This window comes from Hemicordylus capensis, chromosome 1 (assembly GCF_027244095.1).
Source record: "Hemicordylus capensis ecotype Gifberg chromosome 1, rHemCap1.1.pri, whole genome shotgun sequence".
Classification (NCBI taxonomy): Eukaryota; Metazoa; Chordata; class Lepidosauria; order Squamata; family Cordylidae; genus Hemicordylus; species Hemicordylus capensis.
Genome location: NC_069657.1, coordinates 57,032,630 through 57,060,534, shown reverse-complemented (window position 1 = coordinate 57,060,534; position 27,905 = coordinate 57,032,630). Strand labels below are relative to the sequence as shown.

Sequence of the window (27,905 nt, the reverse complement as noted above, 5' to 3'; positions counted from 1 at the left end):
TTTGTTGCTTGGAGTTTAAGCCTTCCGTAATGGTGCATGTGTTGAATACATCAAGCGCTTTGAAGGTAAAGTATTGGTATCGATATTAATTTGGGCTGTGTTTGAAGCAATGGAATCCTTCTAGTGCTCTGCTGATGCTGTGCTGATGGAGGAGGGAGAAGCCTTGCTGCGAATTGGATAGCCTTGCTGCAGAGAAAGAATGAGAGGGAGAGGCAGGGGGTGGGAGAGAAGTGTACACTCTGCTGCCAAACAGGGCAACCAATGCCCATTATTCAAAGAAAAATGCAAAAAGGTCATTGGAAGCATAAGCATTGTTGCAGGAAGAAAGGCCAGCCTTGGACTGTTGCTGTTTTCTTTTAAATGGCTACACTATAATTTTACACTTTAGCATTCTAAAATAAATGTAATTCTATTTAAAACATCAGTTCAAACAATGCATGGAGTGTAGGAGGATAAATGTGACATCACAGTGACATCATAGGCACTATCCAATATTTCCCCAGTGGTACGTGTAAAAATGGCACACACTTCAGTATAAAAGCATTGGCTGCGCTTCTGAAAAGTTTTTGGGTGGGTTTTGTTGTTGTTGTTTTTTTAAGATACAACTTAAGACACTAGAAAACAAAACAGATCTGACTGTGGCCAAAATATGCAACTGGGAAAAATGTATAGATGGCTGTAAGTGAAGAACAAGAGCATTTCCAGTTGTTTAAAGGTATGTTGCCTATAAGGTCCTGGTTACACTTAATTCGTCTAGTTTTTTGCTTAGAACAGCTAAAAGGAACAGAGTTGGCAGTTTGTTCCAGGGTTTGTGCCTGAATTTGGGTCCACATTTGTTCCTGAGTTTATCTCTATTACAGTATATGGTTATAATGAGTATCCATTTCAGATTAAGGAGCTATCTATAAGCAAGAATGCACTTACTCATCCAAAGATCATGATAGAAAAGTTTTGTTTTGTGGGTAGACTACAAATCTTTAATGATGTGGTATCATCAAGTGGTATTCTATAACTTCCACAGCTGGATCTGCCCTGTACTAGTATCTGGTTATAGGACCACTAGCCTTTATCTGTTATAGGACAGCTGTCCTCTATCAATTTTTAGTGGACCACTGTCCTATAACAATAATTTGCCTATAACAAATAACTCTTGGGTGTCTAGCCTTGTCAAGTGTTTCAAAACTGGTGTCTGGCCTTGACTGGTGTTTCTTCACCTCACTGTATAGGATTTTAAAATTTAAGAATGCCTGATGTAAAATCTTTCAGGTGTGACTCCCTGTCTGAAGGTTTTGTAGGACTCTGTTTGGGACCTAACTGTAGATAATGATCCAAGTAGCTGGGTGCTCCAGTGACTGAAGCATGCAGGCATGTTTATTAATCAGAGAGTTTCCAGTGGTTTTTTATATATCCATTGTATAGTTGCACTGTGGTGTCCAGAAAGTAAACCTGCTGTATTGTTAATAGTGGAGTGTAAGTCACTGAGGTCTTGGTGGAATTTGATAAAGGCCTCTTCCCTGGGGTCCAAATGATGAAGGTTTAATTCATGCATGTTTGATGAGGAATTCAAAGTCCTTGTTTCAAGAGGTAGCATATTGTTCCTCTAGGAATGTCACTTCTGTGACACATTGTTTCTTCAGCTTTCACTTATTATCATAGCATGAAATGGCAGCGCTGATATACCTCATGTTATAATTGCATGAATTATGGCGCAGCCGGGAAATGACTTGATTAGCAAGCCAGAGGTTGCTTGTTCGAATCCCTGCTGGTATGTTTCCCAGACTATGGGAAACATCTATATCGGGCAGCAGCGAAATAGGAAGATGCTGAAAGGCATCATCATACTATACGGAAGATGGCAATGGTAAACCCCTCCTGTATTCTATCAAAGACAAGCACGGGTCTCTGTGGTTGCCAGGAGTCGACATCGACTTGACGGCACACTTTACTTTATAATTGCAAGTATTATACAACACATTTGTTGTGTGAAACTATATTGACTGATCTATCATGATTTAGTTATGGAGTTTTTTGTACTTTGTTTTGTTTTTGTCTTTTTTGATGGACACAAGATTTGTGCAACTCCAGTGTTTTGCTAGACTGACAACTTTAGATTTATGTTTAATTGGGACTGCATTGAAGTGTTTAGTAACTATATGCCTTAAAGCCTCATACCCTCAGCCAGTGCATTTTATAACCCTGTCCTGACTGTGAGTATAGCATTTGTTTGCAGAGAAAATACAACATTGCTAGCATTCCTAATCACGAGAGAAATATCTTCCCAGATACAGATTTGCTTGGCAGACAAATGTTATACTTGTGGTTGGCATGGAGGGGCATGGCTACGTAGCACAGGGAGGGCTTTCCTCAGTGTTGTAACGATGTACATTGTACACAGTTACTGAATGCCTGAATAGGGCTTTTATGAATAAACAAAAGCAGTTTAGCAGTCTCTATCTTCATTTTTTGTGAGAAGAAAATGAAGAAACCCAAGACCAGAGCAAGTAATTTGATCATGTCTGTAAAAGGGAGACATGTAGGAACATGATGATCATATCATATGCTAATTATCCCTTGAATAGTTCATCCTAAGTTACTGTATAAGTGCTTCTACCATCTTAACTAAGCTCTGCAATATAACATGGATACTTTGGGGAGAACTGGACTCCATTGAAGCAAAAATGGAGATAGTCGCAGGTGTCTCCATACAAACTAATTTAAATCAGTTTTCCACTAGTCAGTGGATTTCATTTCAGAATCTTTTGTTTGGGAAGGGAAGACCCTAAGTTAGTTTGAGAAATTAAAATGAAAGGCTTGTAATATTATAGAAATTATTTGAAAATGTAATTCCTGACTTGCAAAATTGAAACAAAATATTGTATTCTGCTTGTAGAGGTGGAGTCTCTGATTGTCTGTCCGAACTAGTGTGGTGAAACAGAATGTTCAGGTAGTCAGGAAACCCAGTCCAGCTTCTGAGAGGGAAGGGGAACTTGCCCGTTTTGCTGGGATTGAAATTTCACACAGTTGCACACAGACGACTGAGAAGTTCCAGGATGGAGGACTTAAAGAACAGGTAGCTGCAAGACAAGGCTAGAAGAAAAAAGAGAAAAGTGAGACAAATAATTGAGGCAAGAAGCAACTAATCAGAAAGGGAACTCTAATTAATCACTTCTTGCAGTGACATAGTCGCTTCTTGTTGTGGCATAGGGATGGCACAGGCCATGTTTTCGCAGGTAGTCTCCCCTGCAGTGGCAGTGCACTGGTGGCATGCGTGATGTGACCGTGGCAGCCTGCTCACCCCAGTACTGGTGTGCACCTACTCCATGTGGTGTTGCTGGGGATGGGCAGGAAGCAGTGGTGGGTTGGAGGAGCGGGGTGTGGTGCACAGTGCTGCAGGGAGAAAAACTGTCAGCGGGCAAATGGCTCCAGGGTGAGTGAGGTGGCCTTGGAGGCAGGGTCGCACAAGTTCTTGGAATCTGTGTACCCCATTACAGTTCCACCCCTACCTTCTTGCCTCAATTTCTTGTTTATTAACCCTGCTTGCCTCAGATCTCTGAGGCATGAAGCATTGTTTAAACTTCACACAGTGCTTAAGGTTAGTAGGTAAAGATTTATGTTATGGACATGAATCCAGTGAGTGAGAGAGAACTGTTAAGGAGCCCAGTCAAGAGACAGAGTGGCTATAGATAGGGGTTGCTAGATCCAGAGTTTAGACCACATCAGTCCAAACCATATCTAGTCTAGACTATATCAGCCAAAATGTTTTTGGGGTTGGGGCCTGAATTGATCTGAATTACCCAGCCAGTTCTTTTGCTTCAGGATTCTAGTCGGGTGTAGCTATAATTGAGCAGATGGGTTCAAGGAACCCAGGCTTCCCAGCTCCATCCCTCCCTATTTTCTTCATTATCTCACTCACTCCGAGTGGCCCCCCAGAGATAGGGGTGAACACGGGCCCCCTATCCCCTAGCTACACCCCTGATTCTAGTGAACTATTTATCAGGGAAAATGAGACACTCGGAGGCTGACATCCTAACTTGCTTTGTGCGTGCTAACATCAATATGCACTCAGAGCCAACACCTGAGCTTGTTCTTGTGCTTCAGAAGCATATGAACTAGTGCAGGAGTCAGTACTGCATGCACACTATTAGAAACACTAATTCAGTGCTGGGATGTCAGGATTTCTGTAGGTGACTACCCTAACTTAAAGGGCCTTTTTTACATTATGTCATTTGTGTCATAACTCTGATCAAATATACTCTGATCTTTAAATTGAGAAAGCACCCAAAACGTTATGAAAGTATGGATCCTCCATTACAGGCTGAGATAAAGAAAATAAAAACACAGTAAGAAATAACTGTAGATTTCCACGTACACTTACTTCAGAAACCTGTGAAGCATAATAGAAAATCTAAAGAACATATCTAGGGGGTATCTTCTTCTTCTTCTTTTTTTTAACCTTGTTGAGAGACTACAGAACAGAACTGATTTTACAAATCTCTAAAGAAAACAGAAATAGGAAAAATTTCAAAGTATCTGGGCAACTTTTCCCTTAGGACTCCTAAAAAGGGCTTTCCACAGTAATGTGGGGCCTTTTATAAACATATAGGGAGAGCAGAAATTGCAGTTTTAGAAATGTATTGTAAGCATTCACATGAAGGGATTCAGATTTTGTATATAACATGATTCTTTTTATTATATGTCAGGTGTTTTGCTTATTCGTAACACAGTTTGGGAAGCATTCAGTTCTGAAAATGGGGATTTTTCAGACTATAGTTAATAGCTAATCCCTTCAGCTGCAGTGCATCCTGTCCTTGACCTTTAAATATGAAAAAAGAAACTAAAGACAGGAAGGAATATTTAAAGTTCAGCTAGAAAAGTGTTGTCATTTCCAGATATAATTAAGATAAACATTTTAAAACTAAAACTAGTCTATCTTTAAGAATACTTTTTGTTAAAAAATTATCCAGGTGATTAATTAAGCAATGTGACTACAATCAGCATATATAATAAACTTGGTTAACTGAGATTGTTAATTGTGTTGCATTATCCTGGCAAAATTGGACTCATTTGCCCATTTGACACAGAAAAGTACCTTTCCTACTTACCTCCCCATTTCTTGATTCCCTTTTATCTTGTTCATTATCTTCCTACTTATCTGACTGAAAACAGCTGGATTTTTAATAATTCTTCAGAAGCCTACGACTATATGAATGAAAGTATAATTTAATTATTAGAATATTATTTTTCCCCAATAGTTTCTTTTTAAACTACCCAGAGGGTTGATATGCAGTTAACGTAAGCAAATGTCATTCAATTTAAACAAGTGTAAAGTGATAAATATTGTAGCAAATCAAAAAACCAAAACCCCCCAAATTCACATATACAGTAATGGGGTCTGAGCTATTAGTGACTAACTAAGAGAGAGATCTTGGAGTTATGGTGGACAGCTCATTGAAAGTGTTGACTCAGTGCATGGCAGCTGTAAAAATAAATAAATAAAAGCAAATTCCATGCTAGGGGTCATTAGGAAGGGGATAAGCATCTGGGGCTTTTTAGTTTGGAAAAGAGGCAACTACGGAGAGACATAAAACAGGTGTATAACATTATGCATGGAATAGAGACAGTGGACAGAAAGACATTTTCCTCCATCTCACAACACCAGAACCAGGGGCCATCCCATGAAACTGAAGGCCAGGTAATCTTGGACCAACCAAAGGAAGTACTTTTTCACACACTGCTTAATCTATGGAATTCTCTGCCGTGGGATGTGGTGATGGCCACCAACTTGGATAGCTTTAAAAGAGGCTTAGATAAATTCATGGAGGACAGGTCTATCAATTGCTACTAGTCTGGTAGCTATAGGCTATCTGCAGCCTTAGAGGCAAGATGCCTATCAATACCAGGGAGCAACAGCAAGAGAGAGGGCATGCTCTCATCTTTTGCCTGTGGGCTTTTCAGAGGTGTCTGGTGGGCCACTGTGTGAAACAGATTGCTGGACTATATAGGGTTGGGCCTGATCCAGCAGGGCTGCTCTTATGATATATTTCTCCTACCAAAACAGAATATATTTTTTAATTTTAAGAATAATTATCAATTTCTGATGTTATTTATTGTTGTTGATGATGAACAATCTTCAAACAGATAGGAACCCTTGAACAAAAATGAATGTAATGCATCCATGCAAGCAATCCATGCAAACTGACCCTCACCGAGGTGAACTGCTGGAAATAGAAGAGGTGCACCTCCTGAGGCCTGTGGTGAACATTTTTGGCAGGAGCTTCACGGACCTCATCGAGGACTTTAAACGGAATCCAGAGGAGGACAGAGACAAAAATCCAGTATCAACTATAGAACAAATCATAAGGACAAGAAAGCATGTGTGAAAGGCAGAAGCATAATGGTGAGGGGGCACTCAGAAATTTGCAAGTAACCAGGCTAGAATATGGTGATAGCTACAGTCTCTGATGGCTACAAACTAAAGCACAGAGTTTAGGAAACAAGCAAGAAGAACTGGAAATCCTACCATGAGAAAGAAAATATGGTCTGATAGGTGAAACTGAAACTGGTAGGTTGCAGCTAATGATTGGAATATAGTAGTTGAATGGTATACAGTTGTCCCTCGACAACCATGTGGGCTCCATTCCTGTAAAACCTTGTAGTTGACAAATTCGCGGTAGACGAGCAATAGGAAAGCATTGGAAACGGAGTTAGGGGAATCACAGTCGCGGAAGGACAAAAAACAAGGTAAAAAACAGAAAGAATGACCCCCTGACCCCTGGAGATGACTCCTCCGCAACCCTCCCCTGCTGGAGATGACCCTAAATCCCCTGAATTTATTTATTTTAATCGCCAAACCATGGATACTCAGGTCATGGTTGGCAAGACTGGTGACAATTTCCCAGTTGCAGATGCTCAAATCCACAGTTGGGAAACCCATAGTTGGAGAGGGATGACTGTAATTTTTTTCAAAAGGAATAGACCCAACAGAAAGTGGGGGATAGTTGCATAATATATAAGGAATGTATATACCTGTACAGACATTCATGAATATGAGCATGGAAGTTCAATTGAAAGTGTCTGGGTGAAAAGAAAAGGAAACAGAAATAAAGGTGATCTCATTGTGGGAGCATGTAGACCACATGGCCAAGCAGAATACATGGATGATGTTTTCCTTAGTCAGATTACCATATTTTCAAAGAGGCAGATATTAGTAGGAATGAGAAGCAATTATTCCAACCTATTCTGCACTAGTCAGAACTTGCTTGGAATACTGTGTCCAGTTCTGGGCCCTGTATTTTAAGAAAGACTTTGATTATTATTATTAATTCGATTTCTATACTGCCCTTCCAAAAATGGCTCAGGGTGGCTTCCACAGAGAAATAATACATAAATAAGATGGACGCCTGTCCCCAAAGGGCTCACAATCTAAAAGAAACATAAGAATGACACCAGCAACAGTTACTGGAGGTACTGTGCTGGGGGTGGATAGGGCTAGTTACTCTCCCCCTGCTAAATAAAGAGAATCACCACATCAAAGGTGCCTCTTTGCTAAATTAGCAGGGGTACCTGGATAACTTGATAACTGGAATGGGTTCAAAAGAGGGCAACAAGAAGGTAAAGGGGTATGGAAACCATCACAAAAGGAACAGTTGAAGGAGCTGGGTATGTTTAGGTGACCCTAAAGATAAGGGGAAATATAATAACCATCTTCAAATATCTGAAGGGCTGTCACATAAAAGAAGGAATTGGCTTGTTCTGTGTTGCTCCTGAGGACAGGACTAGAACAAATGGGTTGAAATTACAAGGAAGCAGATTTAAGCTAGACGTTAGGAAGAATTTCCTAACTGTAAGAGCTGTTCAATAGTGGAACAGTCTGCCTTCTGAAATGGTGAGCTCTTTGCTGGAGACTTTCAAACAGAGACTGGACAACTGGACAGCCATATGCCAGGGATGTTGAGCTGGTCTTCTGGTAGCAAGAATGACTTGTCCCCTTAGCTAAGCAGGGTCCACCCTGGTTGCATATGAATGGGAGACTTGATGTGTGAACACTGTAAGATATTCCCCTTAGGGGATGGAGCCGCTTTGGGAAGAGCAGAAGGTTCCAAGTTCCCTCCCTGGCTTCTCCAAGATAGGGCTGAGAGAGATTCCTGCCTGCAACCTTGGAGAAGCCACTGCAAGTCTGTGTAGACAGTACTGAGCTAGATGGACCTATGGTCTGACTCAGTATATGACAGCTTCCTATGTTCCATAGGAACTGGGCTACTTGCAGACATATTTCTGGCAGTAAACTGCTGCCCTTCCTACCCATCAAGCCTGCAGGGCAACTACTCTGAAGGTTCCCTGCCTCAATGCAGCTCTGATCCCGTAAAAAGATCACTGTCTATCATGTCAGCCACTGTATAGTTAGGGATATTAAAATGTATAAGAGTTGTTAAAAACCGACTACTAACAAAGCTATGGTGATGGAATCTAAAGGATGATGTTTGGACCTCCAGAATATCTTGTGTAATTTATATAAAGATCAGTTGGCTAGGGAAAGAAAAGAAGTTGTTAAGAATTTTGAGGATAAACCTAGTTTGGATTCAGTACTGCAATGGTTAGATCCTCCCCTCACCCACCCCCACCCCGCCAACAAAAAGTGCTACACTCTCCTAAGAAGGATTAGGGAAAGAAGGAAGACAAAAATCCCATTTGCACTGTCTAGAACTTTCATTCATAAATTAAATTTCATGATGGGTTGAATTTATCAAAAACACACATGGGCTTTTGTTTCCATAGTGGTCAAAGGGAAAAAACAACTTTGACTCTGCTATGAGAGGTCAAAATTATAAATCGAACCATGTAAAGAACCTGAATTTCCTAATACATGTTTTTGAGATCTAGTACACACAATTGGATCTGTTCGAAACTACTAATCCCAGCAAAACCAGAGAAGGAAATCCCAACAGGCATTGTAAAATGGAGAAAGATGAAAGCGGGGGGCGGAGGGGGGGAGCCAGAATAGTAGCTTCAGATTGCCAGTCTGTGTCAACAGACTAATGAATCTTGATGGTTCAAGCCACACTGCTTTTGCTGCAATGTTTTAAGATTAGTACTATGATACAAGAAAAAAACTAGGAGTGAATTGATTTGGTTTTTGTAATCAATAAAGAGAAATGTCATATACGTGAATAGATATGTTGCTTTTCCTTAGTTCATTTAAATGGTTTTTCAGCTTTAGGTTTCTAATCTCAAAATACTCATAATATTATTATTATTAGAATGTATATACCGCCTAGTATAAAAAACTCTAGGCGGTGTACAGAATTAAAAACATAATTAACACATTTAAAATTCATCAAAAGATAAAATTATAATAGATAAAAACACATTAATAACACATTAAAATTTTAAAATATTATGCATCTACTGTTGGAAGCAAACTATTTGCAAGAATGTTGTACTATTCAGAAACAGGCATATTATTTTTCCTAATAATTTTTCATCATATAGTAAAGAGATTGGGGGAATTAAAGTCCACTAGCTGACCTGAGTGCCGCCGCACTCCCCTTGAATTTAGATGCATTTTGGAAACTTTCGGAAGTCCTGTTCAGAACACACACGGTAGTACAGTTCCTGTTCCAAGGTTTACTTTTTAAATGAATGCCTAAACAGTCCTTCACATACAACTGCACTCATGAGCTGACCCGAGTGCCGCCGCTGTGGCCGGGCCGAGTGCGGCCGCTGCCCTGCGGTGGCCGAGTGCGGCCGCTGCCCTGCGGTGGCCGAGTGCGGCCGCTGCCCTGCGGTGGCCGAGTGCGGCCGCTGCCCTGCGGTGGCCGAGTGCGGCCGCTGCCCTGCGGTGGCCGAGTGCGGCCGCTGCCCTGCGGTGGCCGAGTGCGGCCGCTGCCCTGCGGTGGCCGAGTGCGGCCGCTGCCCTGCGGTGGCCGAGTGCGGCCGCTGCCCTGCGGTGGCCGAGTGCGGCCGCTGCCCTGCGGTGGCCGAGTGCGGCCGCTGCCCTGCGGTGGCCGAGTGCGGCCGCTGCCCTGCGGTGGCCGAGTGCGGCCGCTGCCCTGCGGTGGCCGAGTGCGGCCGCTGCCCTGCGGTGGCCGAGTGCGGCCGCTGCCCTGCGGTGGCCGAGTGCGGCCGCTGCCCTGCGGTGGCCGAGTGCGGCCGCTGCCCTGCGGTGGCCGAGTGCGGCCGCTGCCAGCCGCCGCCTCCGCGGCCCGGCCGCTGCCAGCCGCCGCCTCCGCGGCCCGGCCGCTGCCAGCCGCCGCCTCCGCGGCCGGGCCCGCCTGGCTTCCCGGCCATGGTCGCCGCCGCTGTTCTCCTGGGTGCGCCAGCCAATCAGGCGCCCCGCAGCCCAGCCAATCAGCTGGGCTGCCGGGACGTATTTTTCGCTGGCACACCCAGGAGAATTAAATATATAGATTATTTTGTCTTGTGCAGATTCCATGTTTGCCAAGTACAAACACTTACTTTTGAAAGATGTTCACTAAATTGGACAACTGTATCAAATAGTATAATTGTTAAAACTGTGATACAATTATAGCACTGTGTGAGAGTTGCTTTTGTCACCTTTTCAGATTTGGCTTTAACCTTATCCTATTGCTCAATGACTCAGATACATTGGAACCTCACCCCCCACACACATACCCCCCCTTTGGCTTAATTACCTGTGAGTTTCTGAAAGTGGTGAGAGTTCCCACACTGCTTCTCTTTGAAGTTGTTCACAGCACATACAACATGTTGGCAACTCACTTGTCACATGATGGAAGTGCAGGTGAATCAAGAATACTAATGTGCAACCTAGAATGCGGAATGGAATTACTAGGTTCTTTGGGCAGGTTCAGATGACCAACTGTAATTATGGCAAACATGAACCATTGTTTCCAATGAGTGCACACTCCCAGTGTGAGCCACACATTTGGCTCATTTTGTGACGTGTGAACCTAGAAATGTTGGTTTCCTGGAGCACTTCCCTCCACTGCCAACCAACTTCAGATCTTGGTGATGGATGTCAGATGGCGGAAGGGAAATGCTGCTTGGGAACCTGACATTTCCAGGTCCACATGTCACAAAATGAGCCAAATTTGTCACTCACACCTGGAGTGTATGGTTGCTGGAAGTGGTGGTTTGTGCAGCACATCATCTGAATCTGTCCTTTGTATCAGGGAAGGTTTTTGATGTGGAGTGTTGCTTTCTTTACAACAGTTGGTGTTACAGCATAGTTTTGCTAAGAAAGTGACCCATAATATTATTAGTCTACCTCTGCTGAAATTAAGTACTATTTTAACTCAGTTTGTCTGGTCTGTAGTATCAGCCCCTGCCCCAGACACACCTTCACCCCATATACAAGGAGAATATGTGCTGCCCTAGCAGCAGAAGTAGATTTCAGTATCAACAGTAGCCCTGTGTTACGTTTAACACATGCACAATCTGTGCACATTATACACACATACAGATCTGTATGGATGTACATTTATTCAGACATTATGTTCTATACATGTATAGAGAAGTACAGTTCCTGTCTGTACCCTGCATCTGAGGGGACCTGTACCCAGGTTCAATTTTAACTTGAACACATGTACAGCATGTAATGTCTGAATAAGGCTAACGTCAATGGCTCTATTCAGGCATTTTGTTCATGTGCATTCAAGTGCTCATTGTGTTCATGTGCATTCAACACACACACATGTTTTATGTGAGTGACTGTTATCTGTACACTGCCCCAAGCCTGTGGATTGGGCGGTATATTAAATCTCTTAATAAATTAAAAAAATGTGCATTCATTTTAAAAGTGAACCTGGGTATAGGCCCCCTGAAATACAGAATACAGATAGACTGTATACTGCTCTATACATGTATAGAATATAACTTGTGAAATTATTAATGAAAGTTAATCTGTTGTTCCACAGTTCAGTCAGACCACTGACAGACCTGCTGTCAAGAATGGTGAATCAATTACCAAATAGTTCTATAATCCACTAAAATACATGTGTATTTGGGGGCAAGTAAGTCTGTGTCTGTGCTAAATGTATTTTCTTTCTGACATCTGGTTTTCTATGTTGAGTGATTTTTTTGTTGTTGTTGCTGTTTGGAGGAACATACATGTGAGTCCCCGCATACAGCTTGATATACTACAGCCCAGACATTAAGGATTGCTACACTAGTGAGAACTAGGCATAGTTTCCAAATCTAAAAGGTTAAGTAAAGTTCATATGGATGGCTGAACATTTCAAGATGAATCCACATTTTCTGGAACTCAGTTATCACCAGTGTAGGTAAAGTATTTTGGATTTTCTAAACGTGAAATAAAAGCTTTGAACTTTTTTTGTCCTTCTCCTCCCCCCCCCCCTATGATAAGCAAAAGAGAAGAGAAAGGTGATGGCACTACCACAAAAACAAGAGGGGGCCATCAAATGTCTCATTGTTGTCTTTAATAGGCCCACCACGTTTCAGATAAACATCCTTTATAAAGGACACTTCCACAACATAAGAAGGAGGCTAAAACCAAATAGGCTCACCATAACTCTGCTACTAAGTTGTAGTGAGGCTAGTTAGTTTTAGCCTCCTTCTTAAGTTGTGGAAGTGCCCTTGTTAAAGAGTTTTTATCCAAAATGTATTTGACCTATTAAAGACAACAAAGAAGCATCTAAGGGTCTGCCCTCCTTTTTGTTTCTCTACCCATTCTTAAATTTTAATAGTAGTTGCAATGAATTTTTAACTCATATTTCTCATAGAAATGCACACACAGATATTTCTGCCCCTTTGGTATGTTCTGCAGCTGGACATTACTCCCTCCGGTTCAGAAATGTACATGTTATGCTGAGGAACTATCTGAGAACATTCTCTTTCCAATTTTACTTTGGGGAAACTGTCTGAGAACATTATGTGATTATTCTCCTTGGGAGAATAAATTTCAGAGTTCCTCCTTGGGAGAATAAATTTCAGATTTCCTCCATTGGAGGCAGGGGTGTAGCTATAATTGAGTGAATGGATTCAAAGAACTCACCTCCCCAGCTACACCCCTCCCTATTTTCTTCATTATCTCTCTCACTCTGAGAGGCTGCCAGGGAGAGGGGCAAACACAGGTCCCTTCTCCCCTAGCTATGCCCCTGCTTGGAGAAACTCTGAAATTCTGCTTTGAATTTCAGTTTTTTCTTGATCATGTGATAATGTTTGAACTGGGTCTCCGTTTTAAGACAAATCTGCTTATTTGTTTTTTCTTATACAGCTCTAGGAAGACTATTTTACCCTTAAAATTTTACTTGCTGCATTGTTGATGCACTCTGATCACAAATCTCTGTTTATCAATGGCCGTCTTTAACACATTTATTCATTGTTATTGAACATTGTGGTATTTAATGGCTGAGCCAGTAACAAGGGGAAATGTTTTGTGTGAGCAAGCATCGGTTGTCCTTTTTTTCATTGGTTCTAGAGCATAGTCTCATAAATCAATTCTGATTTACACTAACTATTCTGACTTACACAAACTACTATGTTTTGTGTTGGTAAATACCTTGTTTGGGTTTCTTTTTAAGAAATTAATTGGGGAAAAATGGTTAGCCTTTAGAAGTTCTTGTTCAGTCTCCTAAAACACATGCATATTTATACAGAAGCTATCGCCAATTGTCATTAAAGATTATTTGCTTTCTCTTACAAGCCCACAGACTCTGCCATATTGTTGAAATAATATTGCTCTTCTTGAAATAAAAAGAATTTCTTCATTCCATTGAATGAGAACTAACAAGTCACTGCACTGATTTTTTCAAAAGCATTTTACACTTTTATTGTATTTGTGCGTTAAATTAAGTGTTCTTATCTGCAGAATAAACTAACACCTTATAAATATTACTGTGTTTAATTAGCAGTTCAGTATTTGAATTTTGCTGTTACGGTTGATGTTGAAGAATGATTATCTATGTAATAGAGAACAAAAGGAACACTGATGTGAACAAAGATACTGTTAGATAAAGGCAAATTTTAGGTTCTGCATGTTAGCTTTCTTTTTAAACTATTTTAATTACTTTCATACTCTGCCTGGTTGGGTAGCATTTTTTCTTTTTTTCAGTACCAGCCTGTTTAAGGCTTTCAGCACAACATCTTATAGCAAGGTTTTTATCTGTAGAATCTTTTAGCTCTACTCCCAACAGAATACATAAAACACAACTATTCTCCAGCAGGGCGGGCACAAAGGGAAAAACAGGTAAAACAATGTTTGAAGACAAAATCTATTTGACCATCCTGAATTTTCAGACTTCGAAATGTTTTATGCTCTGGTAGAATTGACAAGTAGACTTTGTGGTAAACTATTTTTAATACAATAATTCTGGGGTGTTGTTTTATAGCTGCTCCCCTTATACAAACAAAGACAACTTTAGTAGATTTAACTAAAGATTTATTCAGCAACCAGTGTTCCCTCTAACAGGGATTCCCAGATGTTGTTCGCTACTGCTCCCATTATCCCCAAGCAAGATCCACTGCAGCTGGGAATTCTGAGAGTTGTAGTCAACAACATCTGGAAATCCCTGTTAGAGGGACACTGTCAGCAACACTTCATTTTCTCCTTCTCTTTCCCCTACCTTTTTCTTTCTGACTCCACCCCCCACACTCTCTACAGAATCCCCACTGGGACAAAAATCCAAACAACAAAGTACAAAAGATAGCTAGATAGAACACAACAGGTGTCCTGGCCTCCACAATGACAATCGCAGGAATGTAATGAATGATACAGTACATTCTCTATAAGTTATTCAGCATCCATTTGGCTTCCACCACAAGCTGAGACAACATGCATCACCCAGTACATTCTCTTGCCCCACACGTTAGGCATAGTTTGGAAGACTACAGTTCCTTACTCACCCCTACAGGCTATTCTCATGCATGGGCAAAACTGGGCTAAGGAAGCCCAGCCAGGTTTCACTCATGTGTGAGAACCGCTGGGAGTCACTTGACTCCTGGCAGCAACAAGCCCGTCTACAAAATGAGGTTAAGGGAACAAGCGCTCTTGTAACCTCATTTTGGCGAATGTCTGCCATCCCCAGCTGGGAGACTGCTGGACTCCCGGCTGGCGTCAGGGGGGATCCCCAGAATGCCCATATTATGGGTGTTCCGTGGTCCACATTTCTACTTTAAGGGACTTAAAGCAAAACAAATTGTGGTCAGTATGGAACATTCCTTTATCATATCCTTTCATGTGGGCACACAGGGATGAGTCCTGCATTATATCAATTCACTAATATGTTGATGTATCAGCTCGTATGTGTGGTCTATCCATATGAACAGTGTAACGTATCAAGAAGAAGCTTACACAGTACTAAGGTTTTGTGAGCTGTAACTATCCTGCCCATGGAGACTAAACACAGTATTTCATGAGTTACACTGCTCAAATGAGTAGACCACTCACATATTCTATAAAACACACACATCAGTAACCCACCATAGCAGATTAAGACTTGCAAGCCTACTGGAAATGCCTGCACAGCAACCTTAACCTCTCCTACAGCAAGACTATCCCTCAATCAGGATTAGCCTTTACACAATATAGACTAGCATGAACATAGTTCATTCTATAGTTCTTTTCCACCTGAAAAGTCCCAAAATTATATCTGCTGTCAGATTTGGAATCAATGACAAAATAAGTCACAGGGTTTGATACAAACTGTCACCAACTTTCCCCATGCCTTCTTTGGGTTGGAGGCAACAAAACACTGTCCTCTTCCTGATTCAGTGTCAAATTTAAATCCCCAATTACTCAATCATAGAGGCTATTCACACAATGGAGGAAAACCAGGCTAAGGCAGCTCTGCCCAGTTTTCCTCCATCGTGAGAACCACCGGGCTCACAGGTGAGCCGGGTAGTTCAACAGCAGCTAGCCTGCCAAAGTAGCCCTCCCCTTAAACTAGGTTAGCTGAGAGAGTGCTCCACTAATCCTACTTTTTTTATTGTGAGCTGCCGGGGCGCAGCTCTGCAGTGCAGCAACTCATGAGGAGACTCTAGACCAGGAGGCCACAACAAGCCTCCCGGTGTCAAGGAGGCTCCCCAGAATGCCCTGTGCACTTGCACAGGACATTCTGGAACTTCTGGGGGCTGGGTGGCCCCCATTCCCTGCCAGCCCAACCGGCTCCATGACAGAGCCGGTAATTGTGTGGGCGGCTGATTCGGCACCCAGGGATGGCTCAGTGCTTGTTGGAAGGGGTAAGTTAACCCCTTCTCCCCACAGACCTGCTTGAAGCTCTTCTCACTGATCATGAGAAGAGCTTCACTGGGTGACTGAGCCAGTCACATATCTATCAGCTTAACCTACCCCACAGTTTTTGTTGTGAGGATAAATATCACCATGTACACCGCTCTGGGTTCCTTGGAGGAACAGCAGGATAGAAATGTGTGTGTCTGATATAATATCTTGGGACTTGAGGATGACACCACCCCTACTGCCATACTACTGTTCTTCCTCTGCACTTCAGTAAAGCAGGAGATCAACACAGAGAGTTTAAGCACTGAGTGAACATGTGTAGTCTCTGGAAAAGAAACCCCAAAACATCTTAGATAACCCTTTGTGTAATGTTTCCCCATCACCAAAATGGTACAGCTGAAGATGGTCTTAATGTATCTCTTTTGAGACACAGAGAATGAATTGCTGTAACTTTGGTATTATATAACTTCTACTGAAATACTGAGGTGCTGTGCAAACAGTGTTTGCTCTGAAACATTAAATTAAAACAAGCAAATCTTTTAGAAATTATCTTTTAAGGTAATATGAACTGAAGACCTTAGAGCAAAATGTTTGCCCAGACTTTGTAATCGTAACATTTTTGCAATATGAATATGAAATACAAATGCTATATGTTTCTAACTTAAAACCAGATTGGTAGAAATTCATCACATCATATTTGCACAAAAAAATAAGGCAATATCAAGCAAGCAAAATAGTTAGGGGGAGGCATAAAATGTGCTCATTTTCTCATTAAGACAAGTTTATGTATATTAAGTAAGATGAACAGCTCAACATAACAAATGGAACTAGATCTACAGCAGTTCTAAATACATCTATGGACTGGTTTTCTGTACTTACTACCTGTTTGTTTTTTCATGTTGTAAAATAAGCCTTAAATTTTATTTCACATTTTAAAAATTAAAATACACATGTTTTAAAAATAAGACACCTGCTGCAAGTTAGGAACCTTTTAAAACAAAATGGATGATATTTTAATGGGTAGGAGTTAGGGGTGTAATAGGCTCAGGCCCTATGTTTGACCTCACTATATAGCTTTCAATATAGCACACCTGCAATATATTCCATGAATGTCCTTCCAATTTACTTTGGCATAAGAACCTCAGTACACAGAACAATCCTTAATTAAAATAAATTTAAATCACTGTATGAAAATGTTGATTTTTGAATGCAGTGGGTACTGCTCCTGTTGTTAGTTTGTTTTTAATTCTTGAAAAGCATATTAAAATTAACTTTTTCCCATTTGCCTAATGTGTATATAACTAAACTTCCTTCCCACTGTGAGACAGTTTCATTTATTGCTATTTGCAAACAGCTTAAAAAAGATGCATAGTGGATTGGACTAGAAACTCCTTGAACAGTTTCTTTTGAAATAACACTACATACGTTAAGCTCAATTACACATCCAAACAGCCACAGCACACTTTTGGTAATTTATTCATTGATTTAACATAGTACCCAGAAGAGTCATGCCTGCTGTCAATTTTGTAATATATTATGTTTTAAATATACTCATGCTCAGCCATGCACGCCATTAAGGTGTGCATAAACCTGTGTTTTTCTCTCTTGACAGCTATAAATGTTTGTTATTATTACACAAAACATATGTTCATGTTGTTTTTGTCTAAATTATTCTATCTGGGGCTATAAAGTTTTAATGTTATTAGTTGCCCTTAGAATTTTAATGTTTCACTGCTGTAACCTTCTTAGGGTTTCTCTGCAATTAAATAGGAACTATTTCAGTACAGCCTGAAGAATAATATATTTTATACAAATAATAAAAAAAAATCTTGCTTTTTTTCTTTTTCTATCATACAGAGTTTACTCAATGACATTTTGTATAAAGAAACCTTTCAAATACTATTTTCCAGTGCGGCCTGTGTAAGCTTGGTAATTCTTTTCGCTTTTTACCATTTCTTGAGGGGGGAAATAGCTGCAGTCATTTCGAGGAGTTCTAAAGGGCCAGTTTCAAGTTTTAGCCATAGCTTGTGGACAAAACTTGATGGATCAAAGGACAGTTTGTAAATCACTTCATACAAAGTTTCTCCACTGAGAAGAGAGAACCACGTGTTTGTTTATTTATTTTATCTAACATATTTGTATACTGCCCACTACCGAAATCTCTAGGCAGTTAACAACAATTTTTTAAAATCCAAGAAATATTAATAATTAAAACATTAAAAAATCAAATTAAAATACCCATTAAAACTACCAAACAGCTAAAAAGCTTGGCTGAAGAGATGCGTCTTTAGTTGTTTCCTAAAAGCTAATAGGGATGGAGCAGCTCTAATCTCCACAGGAAGAGCATTCCACAGCCCTGGAGCAACTACAGAGAAGGCTCACTATTTGAATCATGACCAGACAAGCCGGCATCACCCTCAAATGAACTTCCCCTGAAGATCTTAATAGGTGTCAGGGTTCATACTGAAGAAGGTGTTCTCTTAAATACCCTCGGCCCAAGCCGTTAAGAGCTTTATAGTAATAACAAGCGCTTTGCTATTTTGCCCAGAAACCTATTGGTAGCCAGTGTAGTTATTTTAAAACTGGAGTAATATGGTGTCTTTGGGATGACATGGAGACCAATCTGGCAACAGCATTCTGCACCAATTGCAGTTTCCGGACTATGTACAAAGGCAGCCCCACATAGAATGCATTGCAATAGTTAGGCCTGGAGGTTACCAGCATGTCCATCACTGCCTTAAGGTCACTAACTCCCAGGAAAGGTGCTGTTGGTGAACCAGCTGAAGCTGATAGAAAGCATTCCTGGGCTGACCACCCCCTCCACCTGAGGTATCAGAGAGAGGGTTGGGTCCAGAAGTACTACCAAACTGTGGACCTGTTCCTTCTGGGAGAGTGTAACCCCACCCAGAACCAGCAGATCTATTTCATTTTCTGAACTGCGGCTTTCTACAATGAATGAGCACCTCTGTCTTCTTTGGATTCAGTCTCAGTTGGTTAGCTCTCATCCAGACCATTATTGCGTTGAGGCAGGCATTTAGGGAAGTTATGCCATTGCCTGATGAAGTTGACATGGCGAAATAGATTTGGATGTCATCAGCTTACTGATAACACCCTGCACCAAATCCCCTGATAATCTCTCCCAGCAATTTCATGTAGATGTTAAAAAGCATTGGAGACAAGATAGAGCCCTGAGGGACACCAAAGAAAAGCTCTCGCTTCGTAGAGCAGCAGTCTCCAACTGACACCTTCTGAAATCTGCTCAAGAGGTATGAGCAGTTCCACCTACTCCCAGTCTCCTTACGCGATCCAGAAGGATACCATGGTTGATGTTATTGAAAGCTGCTGAGATATTCAAAAGGACCAACAGAGTCACCCTCCCTCTGTCAATTCCCCTTTGGAGATCATCCATCAAGCCGACCAAGACAGTCTCCACCCCATAACTTGCCTGAAATCCAGTTTGAAATGGGTCTAGATTATCTGTTTCATCCAAGACTGCCTGGAGTTGACAGGCCATCAACTTCTCAGTCACCTTAATGGGAGATTGGAGACAGGCCTATAATTGCTGAACTCTGAGGAATCAAGTGTAGGCATCTTTTAAAAAGGTCTAATAATTGCTTCCTTTAAACAAGAAGGCATCCTACCTTCCCTCAGAGAAGCATTTATGATCTCAACCAGCCCTCTCCAACAATCTCCCTGTTTGATAAGCCATGTCGACAAGGGTCAAGAGAACAGGTGGTAGGATGCACAGTTCCAAGCCACTTGTTCACATCCTCAGGAGCAAAGCTGATCCAATATAACCACACAAAATGAGTTGCTAGATACCCCTGCTAAAGACTTTGCACCAGCAATGGAATCCAGCTTGGCTCGAATATGAGAGATTTCCTCCCACAAAAAAACTCATTAAAAGCTTCACAGCAGCTAACTTATGGCTCCAAAGCCGGAGTGGAAGGGGCCTGTATAAGTCCCTTCACTACCCTCCACAGTTCCACTGGACGCGAACCTCTGGATGCAATACGTGCAGCAAAGAATTGCTTCTTTGCTGCACATATTGCCAGAGCATAGGTCTTCAGTTGTGCTCTGTGCTGTAATCTGTCAGATTTGAGTTGAGTCCTTTTCCACTTGCTCTCTCGTTGTCTACCTAGCTGCTTCAGCTCCTGCAGTTGTTCCATATACCATGGAGCTAATTTAAAAGCTAATCGGACAGGATGCTTAAGAGCAATCAAATCTTTCACCCTAGTGATAACACTAATGTATTTATATCATGATAGGAAGATGAAATACTACTAGCATACCTTTCTAACTCAGGGTTTCTGTTGTGCACACACTTAAAGGGTGTTAAAGACACACAAAGGGCTTGATATATCATTTCAAGACAATAGTTCTAAAAATCAGTGAGATCCAAGCAAGTCAAAGACAAGGAGCTTTATGTCATGCTTATTCCATATCTGAAGTCACCTGTGGTTTATACGGCTTACAAGTGATCATTATTTTTACTTTAAATATTTCTTGGCAGGTAAACTCTGCTAAGCATCAGATTTCAAACAAATTCCTGATGTGCCTTGCTATAACAACTTCGTATTTTGGAAGATGGAGAAAGGAACAAGAGGAGAGGCAAGCTGGGCTTGTGGTAGAAAGCATGAATTGTCCCCTTTGCTAAGCAGGGTCTGCTCTGGTTGCATATAAATGGGAGACTACATGCGTGAGCTCTGGAAGATATTCCCCTTAGAGCAGGGATTCTCAACGTATGGGTCCCCAGAAGTAACTGGACTTCAACTCCCATAATTCCCAACCAAAGGCCTCTGGGGCTGGGGATTATGGGAGTTGAAGTCCAATAACATCTGGGGACCCACACATTGAGAAACCCTGCCTTAGAGGATGGGGCCGCCCTGGGGAGAGCATCTGTATGCTTGCATGTGTAAGGTTCCAAGTTCCCTCCCTGGCATGTCCAAGAAAGGGCTGAGATAGATTCCTGCCTTGCCTCACTAACCTTTTGGAGTTCTTTGAGAGTGTCAACAGGCATGAGGATAAAGGTGATCTGGTTGACATAGTATAGCTGGACTTCCAAAAAGCTTTTGATAAAGTTCCCCACCAAAGGCTCTTGAGTAAACTTAGGGATAAAGGGACAGGTTAATGTGTGGATCGGTAACTGGTTGAAGGACAGGAAACAGAGGGTAGGAATAAATTGACACAGTGGAAGGAAGTAGGAAGTGGGGTGCCCCAGGGATCGGTACTGGGACCAGTGCTCTTTAACTTGTTCATGAATGATCTAGAAGTTGGGGTAAGCAGCTAAATGGCCAGATTTGTAGATGACACTAAACTATTTAGGTTAGTTAAATCCAAAACAGATTGTGAGGAGATGCAAAAGGATCTCCCCAAACTGTAGGAGTGGGCAACACAATGGCAAATGTGGTTCAAAGTAAGCAAGTGTGAAGTGGTGCATATTGGGGCAAAAAAACTCAACTTCAAATATACGCTGATGGGATCTGAGCTGTCAGTGACTGACCAGGAGAGGCATCTTTGGGTCATGGTGAACAGCTCATTGAAAGTGTTGACTCAGTGTGCAGCAGCTGTGAAAAAGGCTAATTCCATGCTAGGAGTCATTAGGAAGCTTATCAAAAATAAAAATGCCAATATTATAGGTTACCTTGGAGAAGCCGTTGCCAGTCTGTGTAGACAGTGCTGAGCTACATGTACCAATGGTCTGACTCAGTATATGGCAACTTCCATATACAGTGGTCCCTCGACTTACAAACTACTCGACATAAGTATTTTTCGAGTTACAAACGGCAGTTTTAGATCCGGTTTTAGATGCGGTTTTTTCGACTTACAAATTTTTAGATGGGGTTTCCTCGACTTACAAATTTTTAGATGGGGTTTCCTCGACTTACGAATTTTACATGCGGTTTCCTTGACTTGCCTGCCTGTTTACTGCCTGTTTATTCTTGAAAAGAAATGTTCCTGTGCAGTTTGCAAGCCTTACTGGGGGTCTGGGTCTTTTTTCTAGGCTCCGGAACGCATTAATCCGTTCCCAATGCATTCCTATGGGAAACCGCTTTTCGACTTACGAATTTTTCGACTTACAAATGTGCATTCAGAACGGATTAATTTCGTAAGTAGAGGGACCACTGTACTGGAATCATCATCCTAGTTTGTTCTTTGAAAAAGGGAACCGTGTACAAACTTACAAAAACAATGTGAATGGTGAGTGGTTAGGATTCCAGTTCAAGACTGAGATGGAGTTGATAACGACACCTATCTAGCTCAGATGAGTTTAGTTAGGTCTTCAAGGCTGGATGCATTGTATCCTAGGATACTAAAATAACTTGCTGCTGCACTCTCAGGATTTCTATACACTTTGAGAAATCCTGGAGAACAGGTGAGGTCCAAAGACTGGAGCTGGGTTAATGCTATTACAGTCTTCAAACATGGGGAAAAGGAGAATCTGGGAAACTACAAACTGGTCAATCTCACTTCAGTACCAGAGAAGATAACACAGTAAAACAGGTAATAAAGCAGCCAGTCTGTAAGCATCTTGACAATAATTCTGTGATTAGCAGAAGCCAGCATGGATTTTTAAAGAATAAATCCTGCCAGACTAACCTTATCTTTAAAAAAGAAGAAGAAGAAACCACCAGATTACTATCTTAGTGGGTTATGGGAATGCTGTTGACATAAATAATTTATCTTGATTGCAGCAAGATAAACAGTTGATCATGATATTTTGATTAACACAAACTGGTCCAATGTAGTATTATCTAGGTGGTAATACCATCAGCAGGGGTGCACCTAGGCAAAACTGGATAGCCCTAGCTGCGAGGCCCCCCCTGCATTTGGGGGGAGGGTTCCTGCTGCCGCCCCGTTGCACCAAACTGTGGTTATCTTTACTTTAGTACTTTAAAGTAAAGTACTTTACTTTAGCCAAGTGAGGCCCTCCTCCAAACACACTTTTTCATCCAATTGTGAATTCACCTGATGGTCAGAGGCACTCTAACCCCTGGACCTTGGGAACCCAGCTTGTGACCTCCAAGGTGTGCAGGGGGGATCCAATGGACCAGGGGACTTCCCGTAGCCACCCTGCCCACCAAACTGCGGTTATCTTACTTTAGTTGTCAATGTGGGGGGGTGAGGGGTGAGCCGAGCAGGCTTTCCCCCACCCCATGGTGGTGGTGGCCAGAGTGGCCACTAATCCTGCCTGTCTGGCCCTGCCCAGCGGTCCTTGCAAACTGCAATGTGCTACTGTGCAGAAAGAAGCAGCTTACAGTTTGCAGGAAGAGGCAAGCCCAGCGGCCACTGCCATGGGCGGGGGGACACCTGCTCAGCTCACCCCCACCCCCCACATTGGTGTCTAAAGTAAAATAAGATAACCGCGTTTCGGCACAGCTGGGCAGGTGCTGGGTGGTTGCAGGAGCCCCCACCGACCTTGGAAGCCACAAGCCAGGTCCCCAAGGTCCAGGGGTTAGAGTCCCTCTGACCATCAGGTGAATTCACAATTGGTTGAAAAAGTGTATTTGGTGCTTATCAGTGGCCCCTCATCAAACTAGAGAGAGGTTTCAAGTGAGGTACCAAAAGGCTATCTCCAGGCCCAATATACTGCAACATTGTCTTAGTTGAAGGGGTGAAGAGAATCCTCAATAGATTTGCAGATGACACAACAGAATATTTTGAGATGAGCTAATACTTAAGGAACAGTTCAGGGATAACGAACTGTTCGAACTGTAACATTTCAGGAAAACTGAAATAAAATGCCAGATGCCCATGACAAAAAACAAACAAAATGCACAGGTATTGGATGGAGGATACTTGGCAGAAGTCTATGCAAAATGGATCTTGTGATTGCATTTGATCACAAGCTGAAAATGAGTCAGCAGTGTGATACAGCTGCAAAAAAAGGCTAATGTGATTTTTAGGCTATATGAACAGAACAAGCCTTTGCCTGCTTGTATATAATAGTCCTTATAAAGAGTGCTCTCATGTCCCTGCAGACTTATCTTTTTCAGGTAAGTAAGTAAACATACTCCATTCCTTCAAACTTTCTGTTTAGGGCTTGCTTTCCATATCTTTGAGCATCTTCTTTGCCTTCCTCTGAAACCATGCTAATTTGTATACATCCTTTTTGAAGTCCAGCACCCAGACTGTAACAACATACTTCAGCTGACATCTGACTAGTGTGAAATAAACTGGAACTTGTTCCAAAACTATGGTTCTTTACTGCCCCAAAGGACAGGACTAGAACTAATGGGTAGTTACAGGAGGGCAGATTTTAGCTGAAGATTAGAAGAAACTTTTTGATGGTATGAGCAGTTTGACAATGGAACCAAGTAACCAACTAGGGGCTCTCCCTTGCTAGAGGCTTCAAGCTGAGACTGGATAGCCATTTGTTGGAGATGTTCTAAACTCTATTTCCTGCATTGAGCAGTGAATTGAATTAAATGATACAAAAGGCCCCATGCAATTCTGTGATTCAATGAACTTTTCCTGTGACTGTGAATGTGGCCATAACTATGAAAATACAAAAGGAAGAGTATTTGCATCCTCCCACAGAATAACACTCAGATCATACAGAGACTCATTTAATTGATTATTTATTCTAAAGTAATGGTTAATCTTTATCTTTTATCAACCTTTATCTTTCATCGACCTTTATCGATTAATTCATCTATCCCAGTGTTTCTCAATGTTTTTGGAATCATGGACTCACTTCTCATTCTGTGCAGCTTCCTCTTGCATTCACTCTACTGCTGTTTATGCCCCTCCAAAATGTGGATATTGGAATGTCCACATATATATTTTCTTAGTCCCAAATGATCATACATTTAGTACTGTATGAAGTTGTGCCAACCATATGGTGAAGGTGCACAATTTTAAAAAAGAACTTCAGATATTCCTTAGGAAATGAGATGTCTACATCATATACAATGCAACATTTGTTGGAGAATAGAGATACCAGGCAAAACCACTATGTCAAGGTAGTTGATTAAACCATAATGTCATATAGAGCACTTATTATAGTTAAATAATTGGCTGTGCTGAAAGGAAGGTTTCCATATGAAGAGAGGTTCAGGAAGGTCAATCATCTCATGGTAATGACCATAGCGGTCACTAATGCTATTGGGGACACAACTTTAACTTTTTATTTGAGTTTTTATTAAAATTATATTAGCTTCGATTCAACTTTAAATTAAGGTGCAACCATCCAAATTCATGAGTGAGGAACCAGGACGTAATGAACATAAAATTATGTGTTCTTCTGAAAGGCTGATAGGCCTTTAATATATTATAATCCCAGGCATATCCTCAGAGCTGTTATTAGTACATGTTAGCTGTTCTTAGAAACTATTCAGACATTTTCTATTAAAAATCAGGTTCAGTAGCTGATTCAATGAATGAGCCTAGTCAGAGTGTAGAGTATGCATTGTCTAAGCCGGCAGAGGGGGTGGGGCGGAGACTTTTGGGGTATAACATTTTTTTAAAACTAGACCTCAGATCTCAGTAGCAGTCAAGAATGAAGTTCTTATACGTGTGCATTACCTGACAAAAGATTTTAAAAGTATTAAATTCCACATCCATTCCAAGCATGCTTATTTTGAAGCACTTTGGTTCCTTGTGTTTTAGATCGTTTTGATACAGGAGTTGGAACGGATGATTTTCTCCAAGGGGGGTTTCCATACAAGAAAACAAATGTTAGAGAATGAATAGAGGTCTTAAGGCTCATTTTGAACTAGGCTTGGAGGTCAGATCAAAATATGACAGTTAGTGTCACAACCGTTGTTTATATACAATCATTCTTGAAACCTGAAAAAAGAGATATTTGTTTCCTAGTGATTGACAAGTATAGGGTGTACAGTGTTTCCTTCAGGCTGACCTTTTATCCATTTATCTATATCCTACTAAGGGAGAGTAGCAGTCAAGCATCAATCTCTGAGGACTAATTCATTTCACATTTGGCATTTTGGACTTGTGTGTAAAGCCAGATACAAAATACACATTTTATTTTCTATCAAGTACATATGGCCCACGCAGGCATTCTTTGCTACATTACACTTCAACATAAATACGAGTGATCCTTGTCCAATCATGTCTATGTATTCTGAATGTGGTAAATAAAGCAACATGCAGCCTTTATACTTGGAGGCACATATGCATTTTGTACTTGGGTAGCACACTCAAAGTCAAGTGAGAATCTGCTTCATGGTATGAGTACAGCAAAGTTATGGGTCACATGATTCTCAGGGACATATTTTCCCTAACCACAGTGGACTTTGGAGGGAAGAGGTGATGAGTGAAAATTATCTCCCAACCCATAGCACCAGTGCAGTGTTAGTCTGGATGTCAACCACTGTTTCAAAATGATTAAATCCTACTCCTCATTTGCTGTAGATACAAGTTATAGATATCTGTCACTTTTCTTGTTGAAAGTAGTGCCTACAACTTCTCTTGTAGGATGTTGTATGATTTCATGAAGGTCATATTTTGCTTCTAAACCCCTATGAAACTTTTTTGGGGTGTTTTTTTCTTAAAGCAAAATTATTCAGGGTATAGAAAGACCCAATACAAATTAAAACAGAATTCATCACCAACTTACAGAAAGCTTTAACCAATAAGACCATGACCCACTCTCTCCTCCGAACCTTCCTTCACAAAGCTGAATGTATTGGGCATGGATATTCGCAGACAAGAGGCTGCTTCATCAGATGCAAGTAGGATAAAGCAGATTCTTGCCCACAAAATCTCATGCCACTATACTTATTCATTCATTCATTCGATTTATATACCACTTTTTATTAAAATATCTCAAAGTTGTTTACAATGTAGTTAAAACAATACACAATTAAAATATAAAAAGTAGAGCTATTAATATAATTAAAAATAATCTCTATTAAAAAATTTAAAAACCTCTATAAAACAATAATATCTAAAACAAAGAGCAGCAGCAGTAAAAACTAATCTTATTTAAAAGCCTGGGTGAAGAGCCACATCCTTACTTGTTTTCTGAAAACTGTGGTGGAAGCCTAGGGGCAGAGGCCCGCCAGGAAAGCATTCCAAAGCCTAGGGGTGATGACTGAGAAGGCCCTGTCCCACGTGTTCGACAGCCAAACCTCTTCACTATTGGCACACGGGGCAGAGCCCCCTCTGATGATCTTGTTCAACAGGCAGAAACCCTTAGGAGAAGGTGGACCTCCAGATATCCAGGGCCCAAACCACTTAGGTTTCTTACCCTGTTCTATAAGGTGCACAGAAGGCAGCTCTTCCATAAGGCATGGGTGCGAGGAGGAGTGCAGGAGGCAGAAAGCACGTACACGCCACAGCGTGCACCACTCCACAGGCCACCTGCTGCTCCTGCCTTTCCTCATCTCACTGGAACATGCAGTTCATTTTCTGTTTAATCAGTTTTAAGCTGTGTTGGACTTGGGTTGAAGTTGCTGTAATGTGTTTGGGTTTGTCTGGAGGTTGGGGGACAAGAGGCGCCTTCATTGACTATGGGGCAGCTATCCCAGTGGTGGTGGTGGGGGGGGGGAATAGAAGAATGTAACGTTGGCAGGTCAGCAGGCTGTTCCAGGGGAAGGGTAGTCAGAAATTTAATAGCTGTCTCCCCTTCCGGCTGTCCTGCCAGCTCTCTGACCTCGGGGAGCACTGCCAACAACCCACATAGCCTTTCTCTGCTCCTCTGTAATGCCAGGTCAGTCCAAAATAAATATGAACTCATCCATGATTTGATCATGGATGAAGGGCC

General features: G+C 41.5%; 1 protein-coding gene across 8 annotated transcripts in view; it reads left to right on the top strand.

Annotated features, from left to right (window-relative positions):
- AKAP6 (A-kinase anchoring protein 6) overlaps nt 1-27,905 on the top strand; it is a 392,941-nt gene that overhangs the window by 175,463 nt on the left and 189,573 nt on the right. The gene's annotated exons all lie outside the window — the stretch shown is intronic.